The sequence below is a fragment of the Diuraphis noxia genome, unplaced genomic scaffold, assembly GCF_037042655.1.
Source record: "Diuraphis noxia isolate RWA-SAM2 unplaced genomic scaffold, SU_Dnox_SAM2 contig0005, whole genome shotgun sequence".
NCBI lineage: Eukaryota > Metazoa > Arthropoda > Insecta > Hemiptera > Aphididae > Diuraphis > Diuraphis noxia.
Genome location: NW_028301715.1, coordinates 36,651,446 through 36,672,082, shown reverse-complemented (window position 1 = coordinate 36,672,082; position 20,637 = coordinate 36,651,446). Strand labels below are relative to the sequence as shown.

The window sequence follows — 20,637 nt, the reverse complement described above, 5'->3', positions numbered from 1 at the left end:
ATTAATTTTTCTCTAATTTTAGAAATTATTAAGATTATTGTGAACAAAAAATTTGATATATTGCGCATGAGTCGGAGAAAAAAATTCCACTGACATCCTCTTAATCGGCCTAACCAACCTTCTCTTTTTATTCTATCCCATAGTCGAAGGTTGTAAACCTTACCTAACCTGGTAGTATCACTCAAAGGGTCAAGTGACCTTTGCAATTTAAGATCCTTTCCTACATATTCAGAATTGTTAACATAACTATCCTACCTAACTATTCCCCTCCCCCCCCCCAGACTAACCAAATCCTCTCACTCTGCCACTACCCCTCTTTCTTCCTATCCCAATCACACCCTCCCCTTCTCCTATCTCACTGACTCTCATAACCTCTCACAATTCTCTCTCTCTTTTTGTTCTGTTTCCCCACCTAACCTTATCATCTCTCTTTGACACTACCTCTCTCTCACCCTATCACTATCACACCATACCCCTCATCTATCTCTCTTACACACACTCGTCTTATATTCCCCCTCTAACCGTTTTTCTCACACTTGCACCCTCTCATTCACTTTATCTCCTTATCCTTCATCCTCTCTACCTCTCTCACTCCCTCTCACACTATCCTTCTCTCGCACATCTCTTTACAATTCACTATAGTACCTACCTTACCTAACCTAACCTCACACTGTCTATCTCTCTTCTCTCTCTCTCTCACTCTCTCTCTCTCCCCCTCCTATCACTTTATCCTTCACTGCCCCCACTCTCACACTCCCAGACCCTATAGTACCTACAGGTCATCGTACCTGATAATTGGAAAAATATTTAAATATCATTGAGGAAATTATTAAAAAAAAAAATTTTAAATATTATACCTGATCAATTTCCTAATTTTTATCATGATTTTATTGATAACTTGAATAGTGTTATACCAGTGGTTAAAAAACGAATAATTTAAAAATTGCAAGTAATCTATCCTCTGATCAATTAATAAATTAATAAAATAAAAATAAACCTACTGAGAAATAGAAATTCACTTACCCAATATCTGAATCTACTATAAAACTTCATCTTCGAAACATTGTTAATACATTTCACTCAGGCTTCACAACGAATATGATATTTAGTTGGCAAATCTTCACTGACGAATACCATCTCTGAAATTTCAATTAAATATTCAACAATATTTTCTGACCTATTCATTTTAGATTCTGAACGAAGTGATGAATGTATTGATTTTACAATGATGTGTGTGTGTTTTTTTTTTTGTGTCTGTACAGCATAACTAGTTGAAATAATTCTTCAACTTCAAACGTTGGGGGTGGTTTCCGATGTAAAAGTGAATATCCTTGGTGTATTATAGAGGTCAAAAGTAAACATTTTTCAACAGTTTTCAAAAAAATCGAGAAAAACAAAAAAAAAAAATGACCGAAAAACGGGAATTTCTACGCAAAACCAGTTTTCGACCAAATCGATTTTTTTATATGGATGGTTGTAATTCAATAACTAATCAATGTAAATACTTGGAATTTTCACCAAATGTTTATGTTAGTGATATATATATTATACAGTTTAATTTTCAATTGAGTTAAAAAAGTATTCTTAATATTTTTCCAAATAATCGGGTTAAACAAACTAAAAATTAAGGGAAAAACGGGAAATTTTACGCACAATCAGTTTTTTACAAAATCAATTTGATTTTTGATGTATCTTTAAAACAAATAACCATTGATACAAGATTCCTTACAAATTTGCCAATCTTTATCACAAAAGAAATGTCTTCCGGAAATTCAAATTCAATTTTTTATTAGCATTTGAATTTCAAATATTGACAAAAATTCGTCAAAACCGTGAATATTTGCAAATTATTTTGTAGTTCAAAATTCATAATATTGTTTGTATTTATATCTAAGGTTATACAATTTAACACTAAGTTTTCCATAAGTTTTGTTTCAAATAGCTATGGAGAAAATTTGATGCGTCATCATATGAAAAATGTTTTGAGCGTTTGAGTTTTAAATTTTTATGAAATCGCGTAATGATAACGATTTATCCTCAAACCAGGTACCTATATGTATATCTATGATAAAATAATATAAGGTATTATGAATTATGATAACTACATGCAATGTTTTTGGAAAAATTATGGCTATACAAACATTATACCTACTGTATGGCTACTAAAACTCTAGTACCGAATCATTTTTATTTTAATAATTTTTTATACAAAATTTAATTATTATTGTGTATTTTAGTTTGTTTATTTATTTTATTTAAAGAATTCATAAATATTATTATTATTATTCTATAATAATTTTTGAAAGATTGAGTTTTATAAAATGAATAAAAATTCGATTGCAATAAATTATAGTTTGTTTAATTACCTAACCTTACGTAACTTCATAATAAATAATGACTGTACAATTTTGAAGAAAATAATAACACCTGTGTGTATGTATTAGGTAGATATACTATTTTAACAGATATTTATTATATGTATGATAACTAAGTTATAATATATGTTTCATAACCGCTTAGTTCACCAGTCAGTAATCAAATCTTTTAGTCTTTAGGTCATAGGGCTTTATAGGTGTACCTACAATATAATAACTTAATAAGTACCTATGATATAATTAGATGTAAGATAAAGAATAAAGGTTATAAATAACTATAAACATCTATAATATACATAATTTATCAAAATAAAATATATTTTATTCTAAATTCCTGACTTCTAACGTTGGATTTGGAACAAATTACCGTTTACGAATTAAAATTGATCCCTATGAGTTTTGGAGACCGGAGTTATCAGTTAAAACGGATATTACGATTAACTAACTAAACAAAAATTGAAAAATGTCGATTATAAACACATACCTAGGTTATAATTATGAAATTATAATTATTATACGCCTGGCAACCTGAAAAACGACGCAGCGCGTTTATATTATTCGATCTCGCGTATTTTAGATTCTGAACGAAGTGAAGAATGTATTGATTTTACAATGATGTGTGTGTGTTTTTTTTTTCTTTTGTTTTTGTGTCTGTGTACAGCATAACTAGTCGAAATAATGCTTCGATTTCAAACTTTGGGGGTGGTTTCCGATGTAATAGTGAAGATCCTTGGTGCATTATAGAGGTGAAAAGTAAACATTTTTCAAAAAATCGAGAAAAACAAAAAAAAAATGACAGAAAAACGGGAATTTTTACGCAAAATCAGTATTCGACCAAATCTATTTTTTTATATGGAAGTAATTCAAAAACTAATCACTGTAAATACTTGAAATTTTCACCAAATGTTTATGGTAGTGCTATCTATATACAGTTTAATTTTCAAAATTTTTTGACTTTTTTTAATTATTTATAGACCACTGAAATTTTCAATATTTTTGAGAATTTTTTTTAAAGTGTCGGTAAAAAAATGTTGGACGACTAAAAAATTTGAACATTTAATACACGGTTACTTATGAGTTGTTCTTATTGTAACTAAAAAAAATTAAAAATCGTAAATCATAATTTTTTTTAATAAGAGTTTACAGTTCAAAATTTTACGAAATCTGTCGAAAATGCGAAAATTTGCAAGTAATTTTGAAGTTGAAAAACCATAAAATTTTTTGCGTTTATAACTAAGGATTAAAAATACAACACTAAGTTTACCATAAGTTTTCCTTCAAGTAGCTATAGAGAAAACTCGAAGCATCATTATAGGAAAAATTTTAAGTGCGTTTGAATTTTAAATTTTTACGAAATAACGTAACGATAACGATTTATCTTGAAACGATTTTAAATATTTGTTATTATTCAAAAAGTATTAGTCGTAGATACTTGAAAATATTATCAGTTATTTAGATTGGCATTTTCTTTACATGATTTAATTTTTAAAATATTTTGACTTTTTTGAGATATTTATAGACGACTGAAATTTTCAATTTGTCTGAAAATTTTTTTTTTAAGTGTCGATAAAAATTTTTTTGCCAAATCAAAATACTTGAAAATTTAATACAAAGTTCCTCATATGTTATTCTTATAGTTATTAAAAAATTATAAAAATACATAGGCACGATTTTTTTTTATTAGCATTTGAAGTTTAAATATTGACATAATACGTAAAAATTACGGCAATTTTCAAATTATCTTAGATCGAAATTCATAAAAAATTTCAATTTTAATTCTAAGACTTGAGAATTTAATGCAATGCTTATAATATAGTTTTGCAGTAGAAAAATAAAAGAAATATATAGCCACATATTTTTTTTTAAATGCATTCAAATTTTAATTTTGACAACATACGTAAAAATCATGAAAATTCGTAAATTGTTTTAAGCTAGAAATTCATAAAAAATTTTACTTTTATACCTTAGATTTGAAAATTTAATACAATATTCCTTACAAATTTGTCAATCTTTATCACAAAAACAATGTCCACTGGAAATTCAAATTAAATTTTTATTAGCATTTGAATTTCAAATATTGACAAAAATTCGTCAAAACCATGAATATTTGCAAATTATTTTGTAGTTCAAAATTCATAATATTGTTGGTATTTATATCTAGGGTTATAAAATTTAACACCAAGTTTTCCATAAGTTTTGCTTCAAATAGCTGTAGAGAAAATTTGAAGCGTCATTATAGGAAAAATGTTTTGAGCGTTTGAGTTTTAAATTTTTATGAAATCACGTAATGATAACGATTTATCCTCAAACCAGGTATTCATATATCTATGATAATAATATAAGGTATTATGAATTATGATAACTACATGATAACTACACTAATTGATTAACCATGCCTTATGCAAAATAGCAAAATGCGTCTTAATTGAAAAATAAAATATTTTTTTCAAAATAGAATATATGACAATATTTAAATATAATATATCCTAGAGCCTAGACTGACAAATCATCTCCGTTCAGAATCGTTTTTCGTATACAATGATACCTATCATTGCATTCAAATTTAATCGCATCCATTACAGTAACCTACTGTACAGCAGAGCGTCATCCACGACTTACCCGCCTTTTTAATTACGCGCTTAGTATTTCATTTCTATTTATCTGCGTCAACGATACTTGGAACTTGGGAATATATTTTTCGTGACGTTAAATATTTATTTAAAGCCTAACATAAGGTTCGAGACTCAAAAGAATATGAAAATAAACTTACCTCAAACATCGACTCTTTTTCGGGGTTTTGGTAAATCCGAGACGTGTATGGGTTCACTCCGATACCGACGTAAGAACGCATCAGATACTTAATTGAAGTCTGAAAATATTATTAATTATGAAATTAAAATTTTACGGAATACAGAATATTTTTAGTTCATGATTGATCTAGTGCTCATTGAAATTATAGTTTTAGAATCCTTAATCGACTGCCACTTCTAATTCTGAAAAGACAATTGCCACAAATTATATTATGTTACGCTAATAGAATAAATCCAAAGATATGTAATATTTCAATAAAACTTCTATTACCAAGGAGGTTCACGTTTATGAATAATGTTCATTTAAATAATTAAATGTGATACGATAAAACCAAAAAATATTTGTAATTTTAAATTTTAATTGTAATATAATATATTATTTTTCTTAGCCTATTTTTGTTTAATTATTGATTACGATCATGCTTCTTTTATACATTACAGGTATTATATATCTAAAATAATCCGATTAATGTTTAATTTTTATATTCCCTAACTATAGTAACTAAATTAACACATTATAATTTATTTTTTTTGAATATTTTATTCAAGACCTTATTATTTCTTCACTAGTTCACTAACCACAACAAGTTACCTACTAAAGCTCGGATACCTACCGGTTCGTATTTATTTTAATATCGTAAAGATTAATTATAATTACTTGTATTAATGTTTATTTATTTTACTTCAATAGTATTTAAAAATATTATTCCAATTTATTAATTATGAATTTTTGATAAATTGTGTTTTTTTTAGAAAATAAATAATAAATGCAATTTTAATAAATTATTGAATTAGGTACCTACGTAAAATATAAAATGACCTATTCATGAAAAAAACCTAGACATAATTAATTTTTTAAGAAAAACAAAATTGTTCAATCTTATATAAAAAAAAATGTTGTATCCTAATTAAATAACTTACCATTGTATCAGTACCTACATATTATATTATATCATTATTGTAAATAAGTGTAACTAATGGCCTTTGTTGTCGATGTGAATATGCTCAATAAAAAAAAATATATATACAATTATATAAAATTGTTTACCTATAAATCTGTAAAAATTTAATTTAATTTTAAATGGTTTAACTTTTAAGCAATTTGAATTATAAATATAATGTATAAATAGGTAATAATATATTAATGTATGTCAGTTGTTGGCTTATTGTATATATTTTGTATAATATTATATACCCTAATAAATACCGAATGTAATTCATTATATTAATCATTTTCTGATAATTTCTAATGTACAAAACCTTATCAACCATAAATTTTAATTTAATTGTGTTATTGTTCTATGAAAATATTAACAGCTATTAAAAATGCAGAATTTAATATTACAAATAAAGTAATATTAGATGGTTAAATACTACACCTTCAGTGATAAGTACATGAATATGAGAACAGTAAGTAGGTACTTAGCAGCTACACAATTGCAATTTTTTACAACCTATATTATTAAAATATTTTTTAAGAAGATTTACCATTGAAACACATAACACATTCAAACAAATCAAATGAAAGTTTACAAAATTTCATTGAGCTAGTAGGTGCCAATAGAAACTTAGTATGATAAAATAACTGACTCTAATAATAAATAATAATTTTATCTTGATCTCGTGTTTATATGAACTTTATGTTATAACACAGTTTGTATTCTGTTTACAGATTTAGATAATGAAGATTTTGATGATAGTATTAAAGACAAGGACTGGAAGGAAAATAAAAGCTCAGGAACATCATAAGAAAGGTCTAAAATCAGAATTTGATGATATTTTAACTAGAACAAGGTTTCATAGTAAAGATTTTTGTAACAACATTAATAAAAAATAAAAATACTATCGGTCAAATGGTTTTATAGAGAGATATTAAATTAATTAAAGTTAAAAAATAATTCCCTGATAAATTGTTTTTACAACAATTTAAACAACTTATGGGCAAGCAAATTATCAAGAAATTATAGCTTTAAATAAAAATAAAATTATCAAACATACATTACATATGAAATTTGCATCTATTGAAAAGCCTGGAATCTTACAAATAAAAAAGATTTAATTTTATCACGAAAAGCAAAACTTATTCCAGATACTTATTATCATTTTTATAAAAAATTAAAAATATCTGAAATTGATAATACTTATAACAAATACTAATAAAAAACTATGAAGATGGTGATTAATTTATATAGGTAATAAATTAGACATGTTATTTATTTATTTTCAAAGCATAGGTAGCATAATGTTATTAAACATAATAATAATGATAATTATAATGAGTAACTTTTTTTTTTACATTGTATTTCAAACAAGTATTACCTATATTATTTAAATAATAATAAATTATTCAAATTCGTACATAATGTTATAGTCTTGTTGTTCAAAAGCATTTGATAATTTTATAGTCATTATCTGTTTAGAATATTTTTTTTTTAATTTGTCATATTATTTGTTACTTTGATACATAAAAATAAACTTATTGACTTAAAGACAAGTAGTATTTTATTTTTTATTTTGTGTTTTTTAGTAAATTATTTTTAAAGATATTGATTACAAACCTACAACTATTAAATGATTAATTTTCATCCTTATATATATTACCTGTACAATTATAAATTATAACACAACAATTTTAATCAAATTTCAAAAAAACTAACAGTTAAAATTCATTAATAATTTAAAGTTCAATACTGCCATAATTGGATATATGACACAAAAATAAACATAGCTTAAATCCAATACTGCCATATTTTGGTATGTCTGAAAATCAATTTATGTATGCAATACAGCCACATATCAAAATATGACAGTATTGCATTTACTTAAAAAATTGTAAAAGACCATAATAAGTCTGACTTTTGGGTTCAAGGGAATATTTTATTATATTTGAAAAATTCACAATATAAAGTATGTTTAATACGTTTCAAATGCATAGGTGAAGAACTCTTTGCAAACATCACCATTGTAAAAGTGTACAAACGTGTACCTCAATTCTTTTATAATATTAAGCCGCAAAAAAATTGGTATTAAAACACACTTACCTTAAATATCAATTATTTTGGGCATTGTTAGAGTCCGCGACGTGTATGCACTCCGACGCTGAAATGGAAACGCATCAAATACTGCTGAATTGAAGTCTAAAAATAATGTGATTTATGAAAAAAAAAGATTAAACGGAAAGCAGGATGTTTTTCGTTCATGTCTACTTCGCTATCTAATTGAAATGTTAGAATCTTTAATAGACTGCGTCCTCCGCAACGACTTTGACAATCGCCATGGATTATATTGTACCAAATCAATAAGAGAAATCCATAGATACCTAGGTATATATTATAATAGGTACTACTTTTATATCAACGATGTCCTTGTATACAATCTGTTCATTGCAGGGCATCGGGCAATAATGAAATGAGATAACTATGCCGAAATAATGCATAACTTGAAGTTAAAATTATGTAGGTATAACAAAATAAAGTACTTTGGTATTATTTTAATTATTTTTTTAAATTTATTTATTTGATTATCGATTAAGAATATTTAAGATGGTGTTTAAATGTTAGAACTTTAGAAGCACATGCATATTTTTACTAAAATATATATTTTTTATGAACTATTAAATAAAATAATAAAAATGTTGATTTAAATAAATGTGATAACTGCTTTTTAAAGTTAAAATTAAGTTATACAGCTAGTTTGTAAAATTCCAAGTCAAAAGTTTTCTCCGAATACGAAACTAATATCTAATTAATTACAAATGTGTTAGGTATATTTTATTATAATAAATTAATTATCTATGGCAAAAGCCACCAATATGCCAATCATGTGCCACCACATTTTCATTAAACACATCTTCGTAGCATAATAATGTTGTTAATCATAGGGTCATGACAATTATCATAAGTAGGGCTAGGGTTTTATAGCAAATACTTCATTTTACACGCTTTTCTTAAGGTCGCTTTCAAGTCTATTTGTCTGTTTGTCTGTAATCAAATGTTGCACGCTTGATTTGAAGCACTTTTCGACGATGAAAAATTCTGAAAATTGGTAGGTATAGACCTTGGTCTTGGATGACAATACAATAATCCGTTGTCATTTCGGGACACGGACCTACAGGTAGGCGATGACGGGTGTGCAAAGTCATCTCCGAGGAAGTAAAGTTACGAAGGGTTTCTCTAGGTCAAGGCGGGTTAACCTAACCATTACTTGCCGAAAAAAAAATCAGCTTTGCAGAGGCACACGGATTCTGCAGTGGTACAGCAGAATAAGACTGTACAGCTCAAGCTGCATTTCTATTAATAAAATTAACAAAATAAATGTCTTGTCATTTCACGACCACATAAACTTATTTATTAAATTTATTAATAAATCATAATCATCAGTAGTTTGATTTGTTTTATTAAATATAAGAAATTTGTTTGATAAATATTTTTAAAACGTTTAATAAAAAAATTTACTTTCAACTAAAAAGTAGAAAAAAAAATTTAAAAACACACTTTCCTATAAAAACATATTTAAAAAAATATAAATATATATATTAAATTGAACTAAAAAATATTTTAAAAATTGCACTAAAAAGACAAAAATAATTTTCTGTACTTCAACATAATGAAAAATTTAAAAGTGTTTGGTGCTCTTAGACTTGACATATACTCCCAGTCACTATCTTATATAAACAGGTATGAACAAAGAAGTGTATGTGAGACTTAGCTCGGCTTTAAATGTTTTGTATGATGCATTGATGCACCACACACTTTTAAATTTTTCATCAGTAAATTTTTCATTATTTTTGTCTTTTTAGTGCAATTTTTAAAATATTTTTTAGTTCAATTTAATATATATATTTATATTTTTTTAAATATGTTTTTATAGGAAAGTGTGTTTTTAAATTTTTTTTTTTTATTTCATATAGGTACGAGATAGAAATTTAATTTTTATATATAATTATACGCGATTCTTATTCCAAATAAACCAATTTATTGTGGTTTTTTTTTTTGTTTCTTTCAGCTATTGAGGCCCTACACAATGTAATCGGTCGGCGAAATCATATGCTCCAGGAACACTTACGTACATCTACGTGTATATGCGTATCTATATTTGTCTCAGTGTGACATCAGTACATAGCAATAAGACACAATCGACACGTAATGAAACCTAGTATTTTTAATAAATAGAAAACTGGACAACATCTTTTTTTCTTCATAGTATGTAGTTATACTCTAAGTCTAAATATAATTCATATTGTTTAAAAATGACATTTGTGTTTGTATGGTACAGCATGTAAATATTCTTGACAATTATTTAGTACAATGATTTTAAACAAAAAAAAATTCAATTGTATGCTATTGCAGTATTGCTTACTGCAAACCTATTTATTACATCGTTGTACAATAAGTGGATATTGACTCAAAAACTAATAATAATAATAATAATATAAATAATGCAATCTTTTTTCGCCAAAAATCTATTCAACTTACCGTATAGTTTTCACACACCATAAATTGCAGCGGTTGCAGCAACTGCGAAATGAAGGACACAATTTTGAGGCCACCACGGCGACATTTTCAAGACAAAAGAATTTTACCGCCACCTCTGCATTGTGAGCTACTTTTACTATAAAAAACTAAAATTAATCGCTACAATCATGGCAATATAAATATAAAAATATAAAATAATAAAACTATTTTTTTAGGTAGGTATTAAAGCTATTAATACCTATAGAATGAATAACGGTCATCGCCTAGAATTTTTTTTTGTATGCGATGATTGAATTAAAAATATATAATGTACAACATCATAATAATTCAATCACGGTCTACCTAACCCGAGGTAGTGGCCAACCGGTTGGTATTTCACTTCCATGAACATGAGTTTCGAAGAGAGAATATCGATATAATTATTATATTTATATTTTATCGATTTTGTCAAATTTGATATCAGACATTGCCATCAATAAATCGTATAATCTTAAAGACTTCTTGCCGGTGTTTTTCCAATTATAAAATAATAATAATAATAATCCGATAAAATAAGTTGGCAACCCTAGGTACAGTTACTGTGTACAGCAGAGCAGTTACTTATTTTCCCTATTTTCACAAGTTTAAATAATAAATAGTATGTTCGGTGTTTGCTATTTCGAATATTAAGCTCAACAATTTTTGCCTTCTGGAATGTTTGGTGACTAAACATTATATCGATGAATCATACTTACTTTATCCACAGAAATCCGTCTTCATTGCTATAATAGCAGTTATGTAGCTATTATAGATTTCTAGAAGCTACCTAATTGAAAAGAATCCATCCTTTTTTTCTGTTTAAGTTATTTTTATAAGCGAAGATTAACGCGATTAACGCCATTAACGCCATCCGTCGTCTAGAGTCTAGACCATTAGAACTAATTTAGAAGTGTTTCAAATATCCTGAATATACAACTGATTAAGCGATTGTGAGTATGTAACTAATGACATAATTATTATTTCGAAAACCTGTTATTGCACTTTAATATCCAACAATAATCGTCATAATGCACATTATACATTTTATGAAAAGCGTTGAATTTCCACAAGCCGGTACCTATTATTTTAGGAAGCATAAAATGATAATAATCGTATGTACGTATATAGAAGTCAAAATTAGTTGGAAACTTCATTATTTTACCAGACATACTGTATAATGAATTTAAATTCAATAAAATAATAAGCACTGACACTTCATATTTTTTCAAATATTTCTAAAAAATGTAAATAAATGTAGGTTTAAATATATTTCAAAATTTGTTAACAATACATTTTTCACGATAAGATATTGGTAAGTTATTTATTATTTTCAGATAAAATTATGTTGTGCTTATTACATTTGATTAGTTAAAATTATTGGGCATAGTGTTTACAACCGACTTTTTTTGCTGTCTTAAATTTGCGGACCAAGTTTATAATGTACCTATTTTATTACCTATAGGTTAGGTTCCAGACCCAGTTTACATTTTCCCAAATATTCATACTCCTACCCTCCACCCATCGATAATAAAATCTGTGTATAATGTATTAATTAATTATTTAAAAGTTGTTTGATTATTAAATTGTTTAATAATTATAAGTAAAAATGTTAACAGCAAACTTAATTTATAGTATTCATTGTATAATATACTCTAATATATACGTGGTGATAGTGTGATACGTTTAATAAAAGACACTTATTAAATCGAGAAAAAACAATATTTTTAACGTTATCATTTAAATGTTTTACACCATTTTAAATGAAAACATAAATTGTTAATTATATTAATTTCATATTCTGAAGCTGTACCTTTATTATTGGGATTGTTTCAATGTGTAGAATGATTTCAAAACAAATAGTTTATTGTTATATATATATTCATTAAAAATACAACATTTAATGTAATTTAGTATATTTTAAAAATGTAATCCATAAATATATTTATAGTTTTAAATTCAAAGTTAAGATTATGAGTACGTAACAGTGAAATTTGTTGTCTCCGTCTTACCTGCAGTGCGTATATAGCAAATTTACGCTCAGCAGAACACTTGTAGCTCCTCTTTAGTTTAAAAATTACAGTGAATCGACCTATTATGAAATTTGATGGTAAGAACATTATCTGTATTTGTATGTTGGTTTTTTACGATAATTCAATTTTTAAGTGAGCCATGAGCATTTTAAATGTACTGTATAATGTATATTATATGCTCATAACTCACTTAAAATTGAATTTAGGACGATAGTAGTTTACCCACAAAAAAGTCCACTACTCCGCTTGTCTAAACTTTAAATACTTATAACAGTTATAACTCATAAAGTCAGTTTATTCGTCTTAAATTCGATTTTTATGAATCAAAATACTTAGAAAAATATTCTGCTTTAGAATATGAAATTAAAACTCTATGTTGTCATTCAAAAAAGTAAAACACTTAAAAAATTATAAGGATAAAAAATATTTTAAAATAATTTTTTTTTATAAAAACGTTGGTTTTTGAACAACTTGAAACTATGTAAAATAATATTTTCTAAAACATTAGTAATTTTTGAAATAATGAGTGTTCAATGATAAAAGAATCGCCTGGTATAATACTTGTAGGATTTAAAACTTTAATACAATTATAAACGTACATTTCTGGTTTAAAAATATATAAGGGGGCTGGGGAACATTTCTCCAGCTCTCCTTATATATTTTTGAATTTACGGTAAAACCAGTATCGCACAAATTCTGAAATTAGTCACACAAATTCACACTAAAGTTTAGCAAAAAAAAAAAATTCAAAAATCATACTAGTTGGGGGGGGGGGGCTGGCGAAATGTACATCAATTATAATATTTTTTACTGTACAATGAATCTAATATTTTATTAAAATTACTGGATACTACCGTCTACCAATTACCAACACTACAATATATTTCTACTTCTAGGCCTATGTCGCCGAGGGTATATTATTTCGTTTATTAAAAAAAAATAAAAAAATATCAACTTCTAAAATCAGTCAAATAATGTACAGGTGTCCCGCGAGGATATACTCATTGCGATATCTTACGAAATAATGGAGTTATCAAAATTCTGGTTTTATAATAAGATTCATAGGGATATGAACTACAATTACTTCATTTTTAAAATTATTTTAATGTTTTTGTAAAAATTTAAGAAATATATTTTTTTATTTAATTATTTCCAAAAAAATCAAAGATGGCCATTTTGTAGTTTATTTTTCTAAAAATATTGACGTTCAAAATTTTATTTTCATTAATTTCCTGATTTTTAATATTTTTTCAAGTTTAGAAGGAATAAAATATGATTATAAACTATTAGAAACACGGAAAATATTCAGCCGACCGTATGGGAATGCGCGCGGCGCGGCGGGTCACATGTTAGATAACATTATGTGGTGTTAATAATTCGCAATTTTTCTCGAAACTAAAAAATATATTTAAAATCAGGAAATTAATGAAATTAAAATGTTGAAACGTCAATATTTTTAGAAAAATAAACTCTACTTTCGGCGGAAGTACTCCAACGTCAATATTAATTCATAAAATAACATATTGATAAAGTAATAATTATAATACAATAAATAAATAGTAATTTTAATGTTATAATATAATAAACATATTAATAGTGTATTAATAGCTATTTACTACCAGAAAAAATCAATTCAATGAACGATGCACAAGTCAGACTTTTAGACATGTCCGTTATTCATAATACTGTTTAGACATAAAATGTAAAATATTAGTTTTAATTAGGTTACTGTTTTAAGCGTTTATGTCATAAATAATCAGTGCTTTTATAGATATTATTATTGAAAGCATTTATTTTCTTATACCTATCGCAATTCAATGCAATCGGTAATTTCCGGAAAAATCGCGGCACCCAGTTTGAAAACCACTGGGTTATGATATATATTTCCCGACAATCGACCATACCCAGTCAAATTGATAGTACAATGTGAACTAATTACCAATAGTCAGCTGCCGAATTTATACTCCATAATATAACCATAAATACCCGTTGGTTATAAGTACGTAGGTATGGGTATTTAAAATAAACGTTGGGTGATAATATCTAATATGTCATGTTGAGGAGAAAATGATCTTTTGGCTTTTTCCAATCATAATAAAGGGAGCATCTATTTTATTTTTACAAATCTAATATTATGTCTACTTTGTTATTAGTATTATTTGTAATTTATATTTTTATACATGCCTTATCTGATAATCATACCACTATACCAGATCCTCTAAATTCTTAATTAACCCACCTGCAGGCTGCAGTTATATGCACACGTTTGGTTTTTAGATTTTATGAGATTATGCATTTTATATTTTTACGAAACTTAAAATACAATTTTGCAGGGACTTGACGTACCTACGAAAAACATGATCGTATATAGACGATATTTGATATTTGATTTTATCCCATTTTTAAAGACTCGAGTATAACGAATATATTATGGGTGGACTGTAAATGTTCATACGGATGATAAACTATTTTCTCATTGTTTGGAGCCGCATATCATAGTGAATCTGATTGTATATTATACAAATTTATATTTATCTATGAGCAACACGAGGAGTAAATAAAAAATAAAACGACAAAAACTATACTTAAATATTTAGTTATTTGGTTCATTGTTAAAATGGTAGTTGAAAAAAAATGTTAAAAATACATAGTCATATACATTTTTTATAAGTTTGAATTTTGACAAGATACGTAAAAATCGTGAAAATGTACAAATACTAATAAAGATGAAGAAAACAAATGTCAGTGTAACGTTCACTTAAGAATCCGATGTTAGGAACAATCAGTCATTTGGACGTATCCGAGTTGGGTCCAAGATAACATTTATGATAAAGGTAAACAACTAATTGGGTCCGTCTATAAAAATTATAACATACTTATTGGGTCCGATTATAAAAACGATAACATACTAATTGGGTCCGATTGTAAAAATTGTTAAATGTTATACAATGTCAGTATAAATTGACATTCCAATCCAGCTGTACACTTGTACCTACTTTCTGTCTGAAATGGAAAATTTAAAAATAATTTTTAGTGAAAAAGGAAAACGCGTGTACGTTACACCTGACGGATTTAAATTTTCATTTCACAAGACTCTATCAAACGATGTTGAACGATTTTTTCGGGTAATAAACTAGTTGGATTTCCAATTATTTTAGGCATCACACTATAGTTGGATCCCTAAACATTTTCGGCTAGTAGTAGGTACACTAAACTTACACTTTCCTACTCAATTGAATAGAAGTAGGACTGTCTATAATCTATTTAGACCAATGGTTTCACATTTTTTTTTAAATTTGTTTTCATTAAAATTATAAATTCTGATATAATACAAATTACAAATATAAGTCAATACCAATAAAAATAAAAATATATAATATAAATAAAATGTTAAAAAAATCTATAAGACATTAATTTTTGGTGTTATATCTGTATTTACATTTTATCATAATTTGTTTGAAATTCTTATATTTTTGTAGAAAAGAAAATAATCAAATCATTTTTAATCACGCCTTTGGTTTAAATAGATTATATAGACAGAACTAATTTCCGAGTCTATCAAAATGTTAGTATAGTATTGTACTTGTTAAAAAATATTGGAGACTCACTGTGTAGTACCTAAAATAATTCCAGACCCAACTTGCCAACTATACTCCGTGACATGAAAACTGGCCCTTGCCCGTCACGAACCTAACGGCCGTTAGTGGCTCAGTGGTTCATAACGTAATTAAACTAATTACGAGTGGCGACAGCCGCGCAGTATGCGGTATAGGTTGAGAACCAATGGCTAAAGGGTAGGGAAGCAACAACGGGTTGCAGTACACAGAGGCCAGTTGTCATATTGTCGCGGACCATAGCGTAGTACCTGCGGGCTGCGATTAGCCCTTATTACTTGGGAGTCAAGTTGGATGCACCGAATTGACAACAATGATTACTTATTAAGACATGATATACCTAATACGTAACCGCAATTTGGCTATTTGGTACCTATTTTGGACGCTACCTACCAATAACATTAAAAATGTTGGATCATTAAATTGATTCTGGATTTTATTTTACTGATTAAAGGCTTTAATGTCACACGTATCATTAAAAAATTATAGAGAAATTTGAATAAAACAATCATTTTTTAACTGCATACCTCTTTCCTGTTGAGTACAAATTATTATCATGATGTTTTTTTAAAACAACTGACTTATAATCAATTTGTTTTTTTTTCCTAAACATTAGAAACCAGAGGATCCTGTATCTAAACCAAAAATTAACTATTGCCGATATTTTTGGATAGAGATGAATACACAGTTGAAAGCGGCTGGAAAACTGATATTTAATATTGTTTATCATTCAGCAGACAGATTTCAAATTATAGATTCATTCATTCAACCATAATCACTAGTAAATGAAAAATCGCAATTGTCGTAGCCAGTTCGGGATTAACTAAGTACTGTGATTGGCCGCTGAAAACATTATTGAAATTCATGGAGGCTTCCTGTCGTTTGCGGATGGATGTCGATCACATTATCAGTACTTATATAAGCATGTGGTTTGAAAACGGCATTTCGTAGTCAAACGATATCGAGTTTCGTTGACAAAACTGTTGGAAAACATGCAAATACTACCTACCTTTAATTTTATTTTCATTTGTTTGAACTTTATTATCACGAATATCTCGATGTTTAACTTCTTCTTTAATAACTCACAGTCATCTTTCACCAGGTAAGTTCTTTAAAGAAACAGTAAGTCAGTAAGTATTATTTAATTATATATATGAGTTAATGGTTAATGTATGTTATGTATAATCATGGGCATTTTAAAATATTAATATTTTACATACTCATACCTCACTCAAAAATTAAATATTGTAAAAAACAAAACGAGAGAAAACAGATAGTGTTCTTACCTAAAATTTTTATAGTAAGTCAATTCACTCTAATATCAATACTGGCAGGTGACAGCGCGCTATTGGTAATAGCACGATAGGTGAGTTGATTCCCGAGACCTATTTTATATATTATTTGATTCACGGGGTATTATTAGGTATATACGAGTTGAATCCAGTAGTATGGAGGCCCCTTAAGAGGTAGGTATGAGTTTATTACCTATTGTTGTATAATCTCATTACCTGCAGATACCAATTTATAAAAACAATGGGATAGACATTTTTACCAAATTACTAATTTTTTAAATATTTTTTTACTTAATTACTTAATTTTTTTATATTTTTATACTAAATGTTTTTTTAATAAATAAAAATTCAACGATTTTCAAAATATGAAAAAACTAAAAATGAACAACATTTTTGAGAAACTCGTCAGCCAACCTTCTCATGATATTTCTTGGGTTATGCTAATAGGCTAAATATTTTACTTAACATTGACAAAAATATAATATAATAACCCGGGAATCAAATCAACGGTATCAGTGCAGGTAAACAGGTACCCAGGAATCAACTCGTACGCAGCCAATAATAGCGAACGGAATAAGTCTGGTATGTCGACATTGTTGCTGGTATGGCGCCTGTTTGGAATAATGATTATTAAGATTAAAAAACCTAGAAATAGTAGAAATATTGTAATGCATCATGCAAAAGTGTGTATCAACACGTTGGTACCCGCTTATGACCTTAAGTCATGTGACGCATTTAAATATGCTCAAATATGTTTCTACTCTGACACGACTATGGAAGGTACTAAAAGTGGAACAAAATTTTATCCAGTACCCATTCAAACAAAAATACTTACAAACCAATTTCAATTAGTTTTTAAAATCCATAATTTTTCTTTCACAAATATGTTACTTTATTTTTATAGTACCTAACACATGAAAAATAATACCATTAATTAGTTTAAATTAACATGTTAATATTTTTGTAGGGGAACATGCATTCAACATTCAACACCATTAAATAGAGTACAAGAAGATAATACAACAGCTATTGGGTTTTATGATCATATCAAAAAATCTGATTAATCTGCAGCTTCAAATAGAGAGACCTGACCTGAGACAGACCTGAGCCCTGTTCCAGGAATTAAAAAAAGATCAAAAGCATTTATACTCTGTAAGTAACTTACGTTTAGTGTTTATTGTATAATTAAATGAGATAACAAACATTTTTGTCAAAAACCAGGTGCATGTAAAAGATGATTGAAAACTGCGAAAGAAGAGTTGAGGATTAGGATAATCTTGACAAGCGAATTCAAACCCAATAAAAACATAAACAAGATAGTACTAACAGGTTCTTTAGCAGTTCTTTTGATGAAACTCAATATAGTTTGGCCGAGGAATTATCTTGCTAAACCACATGCTGAATTATATTGGAAATTTGCTCGGCATCCGTATCGCAAACGACGGACTACACGACTCTTTGAGTGTCACAACGATTGCAGAGGCCGAACACCGTTCTCAACTTATCTCGATTTGGTCACTAGAATGTCACGTTTACATATTCTCGTGATATAATGGTTGATAAGTTATAGAGAAACTGTCTGGAAATCTAATTACTGAGGAACCGTGTGTCGCGACTCAACTCTGTGTTCGTCTCTATACAAGATTGCTGGCGGTGGATAGTGTTGGTTTTACATAACAAGAAACTTCAGAAATAAAAGGATTGACAAGAAACAAGAGAAAAATTTCAGAGAAAGCGGAAAAATTTCGAAATCATTTTGTAGACTATCAACTATTTATTTATTATACGTCGTGTGAAAAAATAATTTGTAACTGCCACAAATCAAGAATAATTTTTGTCAAGGATTCTTTTGTACTTAATTAATACATGTATGCATAGGCGCCAGGTTTTCAAAAAGCTATTGGGTGCTCTTACTAATGTAAAACAACAGTGGCGCAAGCATTGGCGGGGAGGGAGTAATGGGTTGTACCCACCATCAATTTTTTTTTCTAATTTTGACTTCCGAGGTTTTGCCACAGAATTATAGATGAAATAGATTTTTATATCCTGTGGTTTTTCTTTGTAGCCACTGATATCATACAATGAACGTGGTGATAACGGTTTACCTATTTTAATTATATTGGGTGCTCCGCACCCAATGAATATTTTCAATGGGTGCTCGAGCACCCGAGCACCCATGTACTTGGCGCCTATGCATGTATGCACAATATTGTAGGGATATTATGATAGATATTTGTTTAAGAAAAATATTTTTTAGGGTTATAAGGTAATAGCTCAGCGTGTAAGAATGTAAGGTAGTATTAATTCTGTTAATTTAAAATTAATTATGTAATTGTAATGGATCACACGTCATGTGTGACACGCCGTAACAAACTACTTTTAATACATATAATTATTTTTAATAACTAATAAGAAATATGGCTTACTAGGCAGATATTTATAGTCATCTGTCTGAGTACTCATATACATATATTTAATAAGTATTACTTATGTTACCACATATATGATCCACACCATGTCAAGTTCATAATAGTTGTAGGCCAACAACAGCTCACACACAATTAACTCCGGATGACTATAATAACACTTGTCAGTCTCTTGTTATGCACTATTTAATATATAATTAATAATATTTAATAAATTGTATCAGCTGAAACTTATTATTTCAATTTGCTTTCTTAAAGTTTCCCAGGTACAAGTTAAAATTATAATTCAAAGGCTCTGAAAACACTCAATAAATTACCTACATAGTACATATAATAGATTCCCCAATCCCATTAAATATTAATGATAAGTAATTCAATAAAATCATACCCTTGAAATGTCACTGTAAGTAATCGAATATCAATGGTTTGTATAGTCTGAAACAATCTAAATACCTACGTATCTTAATATTAGTCATATTATTATGGAACCTCCATGGATCAAAGCAGATACTTATTTAGATGCATTTTCAGTAAGTTAGCCTTTTTCGTAGTCAACCATATTTAAAAAAAAATTTTGGTGTGATAATATGTATTGTTC

The 20,637-nt window shown here is 27.6% G+C and overlaps 1 long non-coding RNA gene across 2 annotated transcripts; it reads left to right on the top strand.

Annotated features, from left to right (window-relative positions):
* The first annotated feature begins 11,264 nt into the window (after positions 1 to 11,264).
* On the top strand, positions 11,265 to 20,220 carry LOC149055255 (uncharacterized). Of its 2 annotated transcripts, none has more exons than XR_016192191.1 (4): positions 11,265 to 11,627; positions 16,938 to 17,423; positions 18,581 to 18,765; positions 18,835 to 20,220. It is a non-coding gene; the product is annotated as an uncharacterized LOC149055255 (long non-coding RNA). The 2 variants fall into 2 exon arrangements; XR_016192192.1 differs by lacking the exon at positions 11,265 to 11,627 and adding an exon at positions 15,694 to 15,832.
* The last annotated feature ends 417 nt before the right edge of the window (positions 20,221 to 20,637 follow it).